Below are 14796 nucleotides of genomic sequence, written 5' to 3' on the forward strand. Positions count from 1 at the left end.
AGTGACGTCAAAGGGGCCGGGATCGGAAAGGTCTTCAGCTATAGGCTTGAGCCTGGACTTGACATCAAGGGGGCCGGAGCCGGCAAGGCCTTCCTCTATAGGTCCGGACCCGGAAGTAATGTCAACAGGGCCAGGTGGAACTTCCAGTGAATGGTCTGCAAGGATGCAACAAAAAGAACTGATGCACTATGCCACGTCTCGGTCAGATTCGGAATTGCCCTCACTCAAGCCCTTTAGCTGCCTCCCATGCACACATGTGTGACAGAATATATATATATGTATCGTGATCCCGGCCCGGACACAGACAGGCGGACATGTTGTTAAAACACCACCACACGTTATATTTACAAATACTGGTCACAAAGACCCCAGTCCATTGGTCACTCAGACCCCAGTCACGTGCACAATTACCCCAATCACACACAGTCCTGGCCACAATGCCTTTTCTTCGGGCCGCCTCCACAGCTCTCCAGAGCTTTGTCCTTCCGCCTCCCGACTCCAGCCTCGAATGATGGGAGACGGCCCCTTTTATAGAGTCCCCGGATGAGCCCCAGGTGTTCCCGACATTCCTCTTCTGGCCACGCCCCAGCGTGGCGGAAGTGCCGGCTGTCCTCCCGGCAGCTCTCCGGGCGCCGTCCTAATTCTTCCCCCCAGCACTTCCTGGTGTGGCGGAAGTGCTGGGGTAACAGGTCCCCAAGGCATTGGGGCGCCTCCTGGCGGTGACCACGGGCCCCTACAGGGTGGAGCTTCCATGCCCTGTACCCGTGGCCCCCAAAACAACCAGGAAGGCAACCCCCACGTGATCCAGGGTGGGCACAGACCCACATCCGGTCCCTCATGATGTCCCGGCCGGGTCATGGCCCCTGGCATCCCTGACACTATATATATATATATATATATATAATGTGTATATATATGTATATATAATGTGTATATATATGTATACATAGATGTGTGTATGTGTGTGTACATTATTAAATTAGATTAGATAACAACAAAACAAAACAGCCTTCATTTAATGTCGGGCTGACTAATTCTGCAAGTTTCTTCAGGTTATAGAGGAGCTCCGTCTCTTCTGGTCACTCAGTTTTGAAGTGACGCCTCCTTCTGGGTGGTCATGCTTTTACAGCCTAGGGACCACAAGGGGTGGAAACAGTTGCCCTTACTAGGTGGTTACTCTGTACTGGGGAGAAAAAGGAATACAACACAAGCCACTTCTCTATCCGGGTGGAACTACATACCTGTGAAGAACTCGGAAGAGGACCCTGTGACGTGCATGCATGACTATACTGTGTGTGTGTGTGTGTGTATAGTATAGTGGCCTCCAGCAAGCTTTGTCCACCTCCTCCCAACTCTGGCTGCCAGAGTAGTGGTGGCTGCCTCATATTATAGAGCACCTGGAAGTGGTTCATATGTTCATGGATCTTCTTCTGGCAGCACTTCCTAGTGTGGCGAAAGTGCTGCAACAAAGGCCGCAGCAGTCCTGGCAGCATCCCCAGGCGGCACCCATGGAATCCAATAGGGCTGTGCCTAATTCCAACTGCCATGTAGGAGCTCGAGGCACCACTGCACCTAGTGCTATGAGGGAGGTAATATATATAATATATATATAATAATACACACACATATATAATACACATATATATATTTATATATTAATTGTAATACTACATAGGACCAGGGGGTGGCAGGGGGCTCTGACTGTCTTTCTCAGTTCCTTGCAGACCATTCCTGTGAAATCCTACCAGGTTCCGGTGCCCTTGATGACATCACTTCCGGTCCTGGGGCCTTAGATGATGTCACTTCCTGTGATGAGAAATGCACTCCAGACATCATAAAGATTTGGAGCAGCCACCTGTATAATGTATCCTGGCTGCAAAAACGTTAAATAATTGAACAGAGATATTCACAAGACTAAGTCCAAAACAGAACTGTTTGACTGGAAGCAAGATGGTGGCTTTAAAGACCCGTAGAGGAAGTGATGTCACTTCCAGCTCCGGCCCTGATGACATCATCAGGACCAGAAGTGACATCATCAAAGGTGCTGGAACCTGGTGGGATTTCCCGGGAATGATCTGCAAGGAACTGAGAAAGATGTGTGTATATATAGATAAATATATATATACAATGCAAAAGCTGCATAGACAAAAAAACTTTCAATGCGTGTTGTTTTCCTTGCATTTAGTAAAAACAAAATTCGCTGAAAGGGTAAGCAATATTTAGTTGACAACATTTCTTAAAGTAAGCTAAATAATCATAAATATAATTTTTTGGATAAGTAAATAATTACATTTATGGAAAACTAGATTTAATGTAATGATTTAAATACTTTTTCATTTTCTTGCCGTATATGTTGTATATGCATATGTTATTTGGAAGGCCATTGCCACAATGGGGTATTTGGCACAATGTTTGTTATTTAATTTCTATGTTTCATTTAAATACACTGAGACATTTTTTGTTATTTTATATTATAACAATGTGGTATCAGTAGGGTGGTACTGCTGGTTGCCCCTTCTCATCATTTTTATTATTCAGGGTAAAGATTGCTCGGGTAAAGACAGACTGTCTAGGATTTGTCCTTTCGCAGTTTATAGGATATGTAAATGAATGCCTGGGTGGGCGGATGGATGGCTAAGTAAAAACTTGTGTTTGTCCAAATCCCCTCCACCTGTCCTGTCATGCAAGCCCATCTGACGGCTCATTCCCAACATGTGATAACTGTCAGTGTGGGTTAGGCCTTGAGCGAATCTACCGTGTGTGTGTGTGTGACTGAGCGTGGGCCTTTTTATTACATTTTCCTTGGCTCTCAGCACCCGGTTTATTTAAGATCTTTTTCCTTCCTGCAAACAAATCCCATAAGCCAGTTGACAATCGTCGGCAGCGTCTGTGAAAGCTGATCACACATCTCTCTTAAATCTTGTTTTTCTACTTAGAAAGAAAAGCGTCAGCAGACAGTATGGACAGGGCAGCACCATAAGAGGAACGCCAGGCAGAACTTTCCATATTTTAACGCCCAGTATTGATCATCGCCACCATAGGGTGCTACATTGATCTGTAAGTGACAAAGGTCTACAATGTTAAACATATAAAAAATAGTCTTAATGTTAATAATCATTTATATTAGTATTCATAAACACAATAAAAGATACAATTAGAAGGTATCCACCACATCACATTTAAATACAAAAGTGAAGAGAATTTGAATTAAAATTTCACAAATTATACACATTCTTCATACTGTATGTACAGTTTTGTTCTACATCAATTTAACATGTAAATATTTAGTCAGTCTAATAGTTTTAAACAGACATTGTCGCCAAAATGAACAGAAGACATAAAATAGGTTTGGGGCAGCCACCTGTATATTATGCCCTGGCTGCAAAAGGGTTAAATTCTAGGAGTTGTGTCTGGTCCATCCGTCCATCCATCCATTTTCCAACCCGCTGAATCCGAATACAGGGTCACGGGGGTCTGCTGGAGCCAATCCCAGCCAACACAGGGCACAAGACAGGAACTGATCCTGGGCAGGATGCCAACCCACCGCAGGAGTCTGGTTCAACATCCAAAACAGAACTGAAGACATGTGGCAAAGATGGCAGCTTTAAAGGTCTGGACCAGAAGTGATGTGCCTTTTGGTGCTGGATCTGGAAGTGACCAGAAGTGATCATCACGGACATCGGAAACGGAAGTGGTGTCATCATGGGTGCTGGAAAAAAACAGAAGTGACGTCATCACAGACATAAGAAAAAAGAAGTGACATCATCACAGGCATCTGAAATGGAAGTGACGTCATCACGGGAGTCGGAAACGGAAGTGACGTCATTATGGCCATCAGAAATGGAAGTGACATCATCACTTGCGTTGGAAACGCAAGTGGTTTTCATGCGAATGGTCTGCAGAGGATTGAGATAAAAAGTCAGTGAAACTCACCACCCCCTGGTCAGGCATGGAATTGTCACTGTTCAGACCCTTTAGCTGCCTCCCATGCACATGTGTGTGGCAACATTTCACTGTTGTTGTTTTGGCTCCATTTTCTGTTGGAGGGTCCATGAGCTGTGACACTGGGTAGGACGTTTCACTCCAGAATGTCATGGTAGTCTCAAGATTTCATCGCTCCCTGCACAGACTCAATGCACCCCATGCCAAATGCAGCAAAGCAGCCACCAAAACATCACAGAGTCTCCTCCATGTCTCACAGTAGCTCTTGTGTTCTTTTCCTTGAAAGCTTCATTTTCTCGTCTGTGGACACTGAGCTGATGTGACTTGTCAATAAGCTCCAGTTTGGTCCCATCTGTCCAGTGGACCATCTCCCAGAAGTCACTGTGGCCTGTCAACATGCAATTTAGCAAATTCCAGTCTGGCTTTTTTATGTGGAGTCCTCGTGGGTCTTCTTCCATTGAGCCCACCGATGCTCAACAAGTGACGGGTGGTGTGATGAGACACTGAGGTACCTCGACTTTGGAGTTCAGCTTTGGAAGTTCTCGGCTTTTTGTCTACCATTTTGTGACGGTGCAGGTCCATTCCATGGTCCATCTTCCCATTTGGGAGCTTCTTGAACCTGACACCATCGATAGCGTTAACCGAATGAGCGTGGCAGATGGGGACAAAACACTCTAAGCAAAGGGATGATGCAAAGTGCGAGTGCTTTTATTACACAATCAAAACAGTTCGGGTCTATAAAGTGCAGTGCTTGCTTACTGTATAAATAAATAATACATAAAAACAGTAAATCTGTGAGATTAAAAAAAGTTTTAAAGGAAGACTAAAATCCGTGTGACAGCAGATGGGTCATTGTTCTTCTCCTGATGTGGATGAGCCCAACACAACACCTTCTTCATCTCCCCAGCTCACCCATAACTCATGCAGCAGGCGGAGACACTTTCAGTTATGGTCCTGTCCTCCCGACATCCATCTTAGCCACCCATTCGGGGTTGGTTGTCCTCCCGTCCTCCTTCACAATGACGCAGTCATCCCTCGGATCCCTTGGGAGGATGCCACCTCGATCGTACCCACTCTTCTGAGAATTGTCAGTGGGCACAATCCACCCCTAGAGCACCAAACCTTTGCTCCTACACGGGGCTAATGACCGATAAGCCTGTCTCAACCTGCCTCACCACCCGCTGCTCTTTAGAACATTAGAACACTCTGGATGAGAACAGGCTTGCCAGTCCTATCCACTTATTTCTTCCAAAAATACATCAAGTCGAGTTTTGAAAGTCCCTAAAGTCTTACTGTCTACCACACTACTTGGTCTCTTTTTCCAAGTATCTATCATTCTTTGTGTAAAGAAAAACTTCCTGATGTTTGTACGAAATTTACCCTTAACAAGTTTCCAACTGTGTCCCCGTGTTCTTGATGAACTCATTTTAAAGTCACTGTCTCGATCCACTGGACTAATTCCCTTCATAATTATAAACACTGTAAAGGCTCAGCTCTTTTAATCTTTCCTCCTAGCTCATCCCCTGTAGCCCTGAATCAGCCTAGTCGCTCTTCTCTGGACTTTCTCTTGTGCTGTTACGTCTTTATGGAGACCCAAACTGCACTCAGGACTCCAGATGAGGCCTCACCAGTGTGTTATAAAGCTTGAGCAGAACCTCCTGTGACTTGTACTCCACACATCAAGGCGCTATATAACCTGACATTCTGTTAGCCTTCTTAATGGCCTCTGAACACTGTTGGGAAGTCGATAGCTTAGAGTCCACTACGACTACTCAATCTTTCTCATAAGGTGTACTCTCGATTTTCTGACAACCCATTGTGTATTCAAACCTCACATTTTTACTTCTTATGTGTAATTCTTTACATTTACTGGCATTAAATTTCATCTGCCACAAATCTGCCCAAGCCTGTCTGCTATCCAAGTCCTTCTGTGATGATATACTATATACTATATACTATATAGTATATAGGTATACCCTGCTGGTCACCACTTTTAAAATCTGCTAATTCTGAAGAGGTTCCTTGCACTATCACCCTCTGCTTCCTGTGTCTGAACCAATTCTGCACCCATCCACACCACACCCTGAACTCCCACTTCTTTTAATTTGATGCCCAACCTCTCATGTGGCACCTTATCAAATGTTTTCTCACAGCTCTTCTCTTCTTTCTCTGTTCTCTCCCATTTTCCCTGTGGCGGCCCGTACTTCTACAGCTCTGTGCACGCAGTGTCTCAATCACGCATTGCGGGAAGCCGATGAACCAATTGAGAAAGATCGCACCCTCTCGTGCAGGTGTGACTCGCCCCCAATTACCTCACCAACTCCCTGCAGCTGCTCGAGTGTGCCCACGGGGGCCGATACGGCCAATGGATTACCGTATATACTCGCGTTTAAGTTCTCCCGCGGGCTTGATTTGACCGTATAATTTCCGGTATTTTATAATGTCAGTTGTATAAGTCGAATGTGGAAAACTTATGCTATTGGTCCAAGAGATTAGAATATGCTAACGCCCACCTGAGAGAGTACCCACGGAGCACACGGCCTTTACTTTCCATGTATTGTGCCTACGTGACCACACCACAATACCCGAACTTTTCCAAAGCAACGTTTGCAATGCTTTGTGTTTTTTGTATCTCAAACCCTCATAGACTTTTATCGTATGAGCATCCCTTATCTACGATGGAGCGTTCGATCAGAAGAAAATATGAAGCTGGTTTTAAATTAAACGTCATTGAAGTGGCGAAAGAAATCGGTAACTGCGCTGCTGCAACAAAATTCTATGTGTCTGAGAAACTGGTGTGAGATTGGAGGAGGCATGAAGATGTAAAAAAATTTTTCAATGGGTGTCAGTCAGGGTCTGATTTTATGATCGATTTTTTTGGGGTTTCAAGACCCGACTTATACGCAAGTATATACTTTATTTAAAAAATAACAAAAACTGGCCATTCTTTTTGAGCCACAGACCCGCTATACCACACATTTTCAATGTCCTCCTGCCCATTCTGGGGTTGATGTTCCTCCTCTTTCTCCTCTGCATCAAGGGAGATTCCCCACAGTTCCATGGACCTTAGACTTCTTCATGATATTTGCAACTGTTGTCACAGGAACATCAGGCTGCTTGGATGCTGTGGTCTTCTAACCTTTGCCTTTCACATGCAGGTCTAGAATTTTCTTTCTGATCTACTCAGATGACTCTCTCCTTGGGTTTCTTTGCTCCACGTTTAGTGTGGGACACACAATGACACCAAACAGCACCGTGACGACTTGTCTTCATTTATTAATCGGCTGAATGGCTGATTGTAGACGTGTGTGAAATGAATTCAAGAAAGCAGCGAGTTTGCAAAATCACTTTAGGATTGTTATCAGGGGTCCCTGACAACAAATGTGCCCAGGCCATTTTAGAATCTCCGAGTAGGATAAGCAACACTCGATCTCTTGTCACGTTTGCTTTGCTTGACTCGCTGGCATTTCAAGGGCATGTAGGCCTATACAAGAAATTTCTCTTCGTTTCGTCCCTTTTCAGGAGGCACAGATCGCTTTTGCAATGAACCGTCAGGAGACCTCCACATTTGTCCACGTCTGTACATACTGCTTCTCCTGTTTTTGTCACTTTTGGTGGATTGTCATATGTCCTCTTTTTCTGGTGCGTCTGTCCCTGTGAATCATCCAGCAGTGGTCCACCATCACTGTTCCTGCTGCTGCTGCCTTCTTTCCATCTCTTTGATATCCTGATGGAGTCTTGCTGCTCTTCACTCATGGCTTTAAGGAAAAATTCCAAATGCAAATCCGAAGAAGAGAACTTTGAGAGTCATGTGGCAACTCAATTCCTTAAGCATAACAAATAAACATTTCACAATTTCTTTATAATTTTGATCTTTACTATTATATAAAAGCTTAGAAATGACTTCTTTGACTGATACTAAAGCCTCTCCATCCAGATTTTTCTTTGCATCATCAAATTCTGTATCAGAAGGTCATTTTCTAAAATCAGGACCACTGATTTTGATTTAACGAAACGTTCGGCACCAGCCCATCAAATGGGCTCCATCGTTTGATAAAGCTTTGACAAACTGCTTCATTAATCCGAGGCTAACATAAAGGGACAGTAGCACCACTTTATCTGGGTCCACCAAGTCAGGTCAGGTTTTTTTTTGTAGTGAGTATGCTGTGTTCGCCGAATATTTTCTTAGAAATTTGCCACGACTGACTTAGACAAACATTTTTTCCCAGAGCCCCATGATGCTTTTCAAGGCTGATGTGAGAATATGTTTGTGTGTGTGTGATTTCAGAACCCGATTCAACCAATTTGCACCCTGCATGCATTAAGAAAAAAAAAATGTGTAGCATTTTCATTTGAGAAGTTCATTAGCTGACCAAAGTGAGAATCTTATGAGTACTGCCATCAGATATATACTAATGCAGAAAAGAAACAAGACAAGATTAATCACCGGGCAATTCAGGCTCCTCCGTATACATCATGTGGACTGCCTTCAAGAGTTTGCTTATCTGGGCAACAACAACAACACTAGGGCCGAGGTCGAGACACATCGGCAAGGCATCCCCTACAAGACTGAGCCGATTAAGGAAAATATGGGAGCTCTCCATATGCACCAAGATGAAAGTATAGAACAGTGTTATCACCCCAATTCTTCAATATGGAGCAGAGACACGGTCCCTCGTGAAGGCACAATGCACTAAACTGGACAGCTTTGATTCATGCAGTCTATGCCACATTATGCACATACGACGGCAAGAAATGACCGCTACAGATGTGGTCTGGACAAGAGCTGCACAGCTGTCCATCAGTCTCAAACTACAGAAGAGATGCCTAGCTTGGTTTGGCCATCTAAAATGTGTAGACAACAACAAACTAACTATACAGGCCATGCAATGGGCCCTTCCTGCAAAACACCTACCGGGATGACCTGGGCGTAAAACATTAACAAAGACCTTCACTTATTGGGTATGGATTGGTCTGAAGCTCAGTCACTGGCACTTGAAAAATCTGCTTGGCGTCATCACATTTCTACCTTTTGTGCCACAGGGCACAAAAAGTTATTAGAGAGACAGAGGGAGCTATCGGATATAACACTGATTCCTGTTTGTTTGCTCTGTTGCAGCACCACATGGCTAATTATGCATTATCCTACTTATCAAAACAAGCTTTAATAGAGTCTGAACTGTACCCTGTGAAACAGTCATGATAAGTTATATTTACTTGTAATTCTCTTTACAAGGCATTTCCATCTACTTGATGGAAGACAGAAGTGGAGAAGTGTCTGTTGTCACACACATGCATGGGAGGCTCGAAACAGGGTCATTGCAGGCTGGACCTGGGTGGTGGCAGTGTACACTAACCCTTTCTCCTGCAGAACAACTACAGGAAATTTCACCTGGGCCCGATGATATCTGTAAGAGACGGCTGGCAGTTCAAACTCGGCCGTAACACCCCTGAGATGGAAGGATGGGGGAACGCAGCTTTTCAGGGACACTGCATTCCCCAAAATGCTAGCTAGCAGCTCCCCTGGACTGCAGCGGTGCCCCAGCTTCCTGCAGGGCACTACGGGACATGGAGTTTGGCAACACAGCCCTGCTGGGTACTGCGTGTGCTGCCAAGGTATGCTGTGCAAAGATGATGGGAGAATAAATTCTCACATAACCCGGAAGTACTAACGGATCACGAGGACGGAAGTACTTAAAAACATGAATTCTCCGTCTGACCCAGAAGTGCTGTCATATGGACAGAAGAGCAGAAGACTATATAAAGGACTGCAGGGAACCCTGCAAGCAAGCCGGAGTCGGGTGAAGGCAGATGAAACTTGCTGGGAGGTTTGGAGGAGAAAGACAGAGAGAGAGAGAGAAAATTACGACTATTATTGTATTTACTTGTGTTTATTGTGGCTGTTGTGCTTGGAGACACTGGAAAAAAAAGAAAAAGAAATTAAAACTCTTCTTAGGGCTTTTACCCTGTGTCCTACGTGTCTGTCTGTTGGGTTTAAAGGGACAACAGTGTCACACACATCACACCCAGTTTCCGGTCCTGATTATATCACTTCCAGTTCCGGTCACAATGACGTCACTTCCTCTATCCAGCTTTACAAGTCCCATTTTGCTTGTGAGAAGACAGTTCAATTGTGTCAAGAGAAACGATTGTTTTCTTTTTTCGGGCCTAATCTTCAAGTATACTCGGTGGCTACCCCAAACCTTTTTAGTGTTGTCCTTCATATCATTTCACACTGTACAGAAGGAGAGTGTGTTATCGTGATATTTCTCTCTACTTATCCTTTACCTGTTTTCTTCAAGAACAATTGTACTCATGGGGTTCGTTGCCAGGTTGGTCTAAGGTTGCACGTTAAGATGCATACACACACAGACCCTAACCGCAACAGTGCCCTATGAGTGACACACACACAGCTGGTTAATCTCTAGCACTTCAAACCACACACGTGCCTTGTGAATAACACACACACATAACTTGTGATTCTCCTAGCACTTTAAGAGACTTACTTATTATCGGCATGAACAACGTACAATGTTTTAAATAGATCTAAGACCTAAATGTTACTTTTGTCTGTATCAATATATTCAGACATAGAAAGGCCCAACATCCTTGGCTATAGGCCATTTATCAAACAAGAATGCTGTTCCCTACTATTAGATGGAGCTCACACCCTCAGCCTTAATAAACCTTGCAGATCACAGTGTATGCAAACTTCCGACTGCTCCAGGTGCTCTTAATAACAATGACCTTATTACCTCAATCACTCTAAATATGAAGACAATGCATAGAAAGTTAAAAGCATTGTGGTATTTAGTCAATCAGTCAGTCATTTTCCAACCCACTATGTCCTAACACAGGGTCACTGGGGTCTGCTGGAGCCAATCCCAGGAAAAACAGGGCGTAAGGCAGGAACAAATCTCGGGCAGGGGCCAGCCCACAGCAGGGCACACACACACACCCACACACTAAGCACATACTAGGGACAATTTAGGATCATTAATGCACCTAACCTACATGTCTTTGGATTGTGGGAGGAAACCCATGCAGACATGGGGAGAACATGCAAACCGGGAAGCGAACCCAGGTCTCCTTACTGCGAGACAGCAGTGCTACCACTGCACCACAGTGCTGCCCAATGTGGTATTTATTACATGAATAATAATACCAAACAGAACAAGGAATAATAGAAAATAAGATTGATAGTAAAGTCTGGATAGTGTCTTTAGGAAAAGTTTACGAAAAAGTAACGATGTCAAAGATGCATGTCCCAGGGCGGATGGTGATCTAGCCCTCGAGATGCTTTTCTGACGATCAGATGGAAATGGCCACACGTTGCTTGTGCCCTCTTCTGTTGTCGCTGTTTCCTCCTCTTCTTCTTCTGCTGACGTTGCTCTTCAGATGAGGCATCTTATATGTAAACATCTAAGTGTGTAAGTGGGTCTGTCTGTCCAGCCCAGAGGTGCGAGGCTACAGCGTAAAGCTCAAAGAAAGTGACTCTGTCACAAAAAGTAAAATTGCAGAGAAAAGACAGAAACTCGCTTAGCCACTGATAGATGCAAATCGAAACCGAAGTGAACCTCGCTTTACCACTAATGCACAAACGATGAGATTGATTGATTGAAGTGCCAGAATCCATGGTTTCTTGGTAGCCCGGGCTTTTTACAGCGTGGGTTTACGCAGCTAGTATTTTATAAAATTCTAAACAAGGGTTTCGTAGATATTCTGATTGACTGGCTGTCAATATGATGAATGTATTCACTCGGACTCTTTAATCTATTTGAATACGTTCGTTTTTCCCAAGCCATAAGGTTTTTGATGTTTTAACAGTCCTCCTGCCTCAAGCTGTCCTGATGCCCTTCCCTTCACAGGTGATAAAATCGTCAATACAGCTTGGGGTGTCTCCTGAATTCCTGGTCAGTTCAAACAGATGGTCCTGTGATTGATGTTGGTACAAATATGATGAAAGTATAGACCCAAATTTACCGAATTTGCACACCACAACAGAACAGAAACAAAAAAAGACATTCCAGTTGTACCAGGAGCCATGACTTCCACACAGGATGGTTTTCCACAGATGGGTAACTCTCTGCAAGTTCAGGGTAAAGAAGGGCAGGTGCTGAAGGACCCCCACCAAGCTGGCTGAAGCCTTGTTTTGAAGGAACTTGAGTGGTCCACACCAATTCCTGAGCTCAACCCTATACGGAACATCTGTGGGATCTACTGGAATGTCGATGGTGGTCAGATCTTCTGATCTGACATCAATAGATGACCTCACAAATGCTCTTTTGGGCCGAATGGTCACAAATTCCCTTGGACACACTCCAAGATCTTGTGGAAAAAGAAGAGTGGAGGCTGTTATGGTGGGGTCTACTCCACGTTAATACCCAATGCTTTTGGAATGGGATGTCCAACAAGATTATATCGTGTGACAATCAGGCATCCACAGCTCCATAATGTACGTTAAACACAATTACTTTACATAGAACTCTTAACATTGCTAAAACTCAAATTCCATTCCTTGACTCTTACAGTCCCAACGAATAGTTCGGTCCTCAGATTAGCTGCCCAACTGATTCCGGTCAAACCATAAGAACAGGTAATATGCCATCTGTCCTCAGGTTGCAGGGTTGCTGCAGATTTTTCCAGTTGTCGACACCTCATGCAGCCTCATTTCCTTCACACCACAGGCAAAGTGAGGACTTTCAATACACTATTCCTCCAAATCATTCCACTTCATCCTGACCAAGGTAGGCAGTGGCCTAAAGTGTAAGTAACAGAAGGTTCTTTCATTGTAATTAGGAATAACCTTAAAAACGCTTGGCCTGTTAATTAAGCCAGACGGCTGCAAGCAATGCTGCTAATCTCCTTATGACAGCAGCATGTTAAAACATAATTACACAAATACATTGGTGTAAACAACTGAAATGGCTACAAAGCTAAAGGCTGAACGGTGACGCTATATAATAATGGGCCTCAAGGGCTCGCTGTAGTGCATCGATGGGTCACCTGGTGAGCCGCTTCACAAACCGCTTCAGTGCTTGCTCTTCGGACAAGTCCTCAGCTAGAATGACACTTTACTAATTACGACAGATTTGTTTCCAGCCACGACACACCTTCTTTTGGACCATGAAGGGTCATATTCTGGTGCACCTTTAGGAATATAGAAAAGGAATCAGAAAAAAGAGCAGGAGGCTCTAAAAAAAAAGAAAAAGAATATGGGAAATGTTAGCAGGGATGGAAGTGGTGCCTGGACAAGTGGATTGCATTTCAAGAGGGGTACTCTGATGGTGACTAAAAAGGAATTGAGGTAGGTTGTATAATAAAGTTTTTTATAACAATTCTGGCAATTTTTGGGTCCCCCCACCCTCATGTTTGTTATATATATATTTGCAAGGGGAAGCAAAAGTGTGTACATCTGATTACCTTCATAAGGGCGAAACACGTGTTAGGTACTCTGTATTATTTGGCAGGTACTATGTATCATTCATATATATTATATAGAAAAATCTTGGGTCAAGACGTGATCATCTCAGAGAGACGCTTTGAAGTTCCACGAGACTACTTGCACGTCACGCCCTACTTACAATTTCTTGGAGACAAGGAAGTGAGACAAAGGGACAGCAGCTGTTCAGGCTTTTAAATGATCGATGCGCAGCGTGACAAGCAGAACACGCAGCTTGGTAGCAGCAGCTGATCCGTCCGCATCTCCTTAGCATGCGTTCAGCCCCCCATTCACAACGCGAGCGGCAGAGACGCAAAGTGGCACGCATGAAGCATGCCCCCGGGGGGGGGTGGATTGGGGGGTGGGCGAGGGAAGCGAATAGGGAGCAAATCTCCCTAGTGTGTGTGTGTATATATATATATATATATATATATATATAGTCACACACGTGCTGAGTTGGAGGCAGTCAAAGAGCCCAAAGGTGAGTGAAATCTCGCGAGACAAGGGTTTATCACATGGTACTTACCTGAATCTCTTTCTACCTACAGAAAACTGGAAGAAAAATAAACCCATCCATTTTCAGTTCCAAAATGGCCGCGATGACATCACTTCCGGTTCCCATCCAATGACATCACTTCCGGTTCCACACTCAATTACTCCTGACTACTCACGATGACGTTGGTTCCGTGGTCCCGCCTCCAATCGTCACTTCCTGCCAACCATTTCCTCCCCCATCATCCCATCTGTTATTTAAACGCCATTTTGTTACTGTGTTTCATTCATTCTGTACTGAAAAGTCATTCTGAATCAACCATATTTTCACTTTGTCTGGACGACAATATATGGGGACGATCTTTTTCTATTTTTGAAAGACTCTTTATTTATTACTATATATATATATATATATATATATATATATACTAGTAGAATACCAGCGCAGAGCGGAGAAGTAGTGTGTTAAAGAAGTTATGAAAAAGAAAAGCAAACTATATATATATATATATATATATAGAGTCACGCACGAGCGCATCAGGAGCAGTTGAAGGACCCAAAGAGCACCGCAATAAACCCTGCCGGGGTACGAAGGCGGCGCACTAACCTCTCTCCTTTTTCCCGTAGAAAAGATAAAGCGACGCCGCTGTAAAACAACCCGGAATGAACAATGGTCTCCGCTCCCGGGTTCCTTTCTTCCCTCTAGTCCCCTAAAGATGACGTCAACTTCCCATAAACCATCACGCCTTCCCAGCAACCATCACGCCTGATTTCCGGTCCGCCCCTTTATATTGTCCCTCCAACGCGCCATGTTTTGTCTTATGATTTGGTACATTTATGTCTGAAGCAAAGACCTTTTTTGTTACAGTATACGGGGCAAAACCCCAAAACTTTATGCGACTTGTGTCTGTTTCTTTACA

General features: G+C 44.2%; 1 long non-coding RNA gene across 1 annotated transcript in view; it reads left to right on the forward strand.

Annotated features, from left to right (window-relative positions):
- LOC120516918 overlaps positions 1-14573 on the forward strand; it is a 60362-nt gene extending 45789 nt beyond the window's left edge. The window contains exon 3 of the long non-coding RNA XR_005630946.1: positions 14504-14573. This is a non-coding gene — a long non-coding RNA (uncharacterized LOC120516918). The remainder of the gene's footprint in view (positions 1-14503) is intronic.
- The last annotated feature ends 223 nt before the right edge of the window (positions 14574-14796 follow it).

Source organism: Polypterus senegalus, chromosome 16, assembly GCF_016835505.1.
Source record: "Polypterus senegalus isolate Bchr_013 chromosome 16, ASM1683550v1, whole genome shotgun sequence".
Classification (NCBI taxonomy): Eukaryota; Metazoa; Chordata; class Cladistia; order Polypteriformes; family Polypteridae; genus Polypterus; species Polypterus senegalus.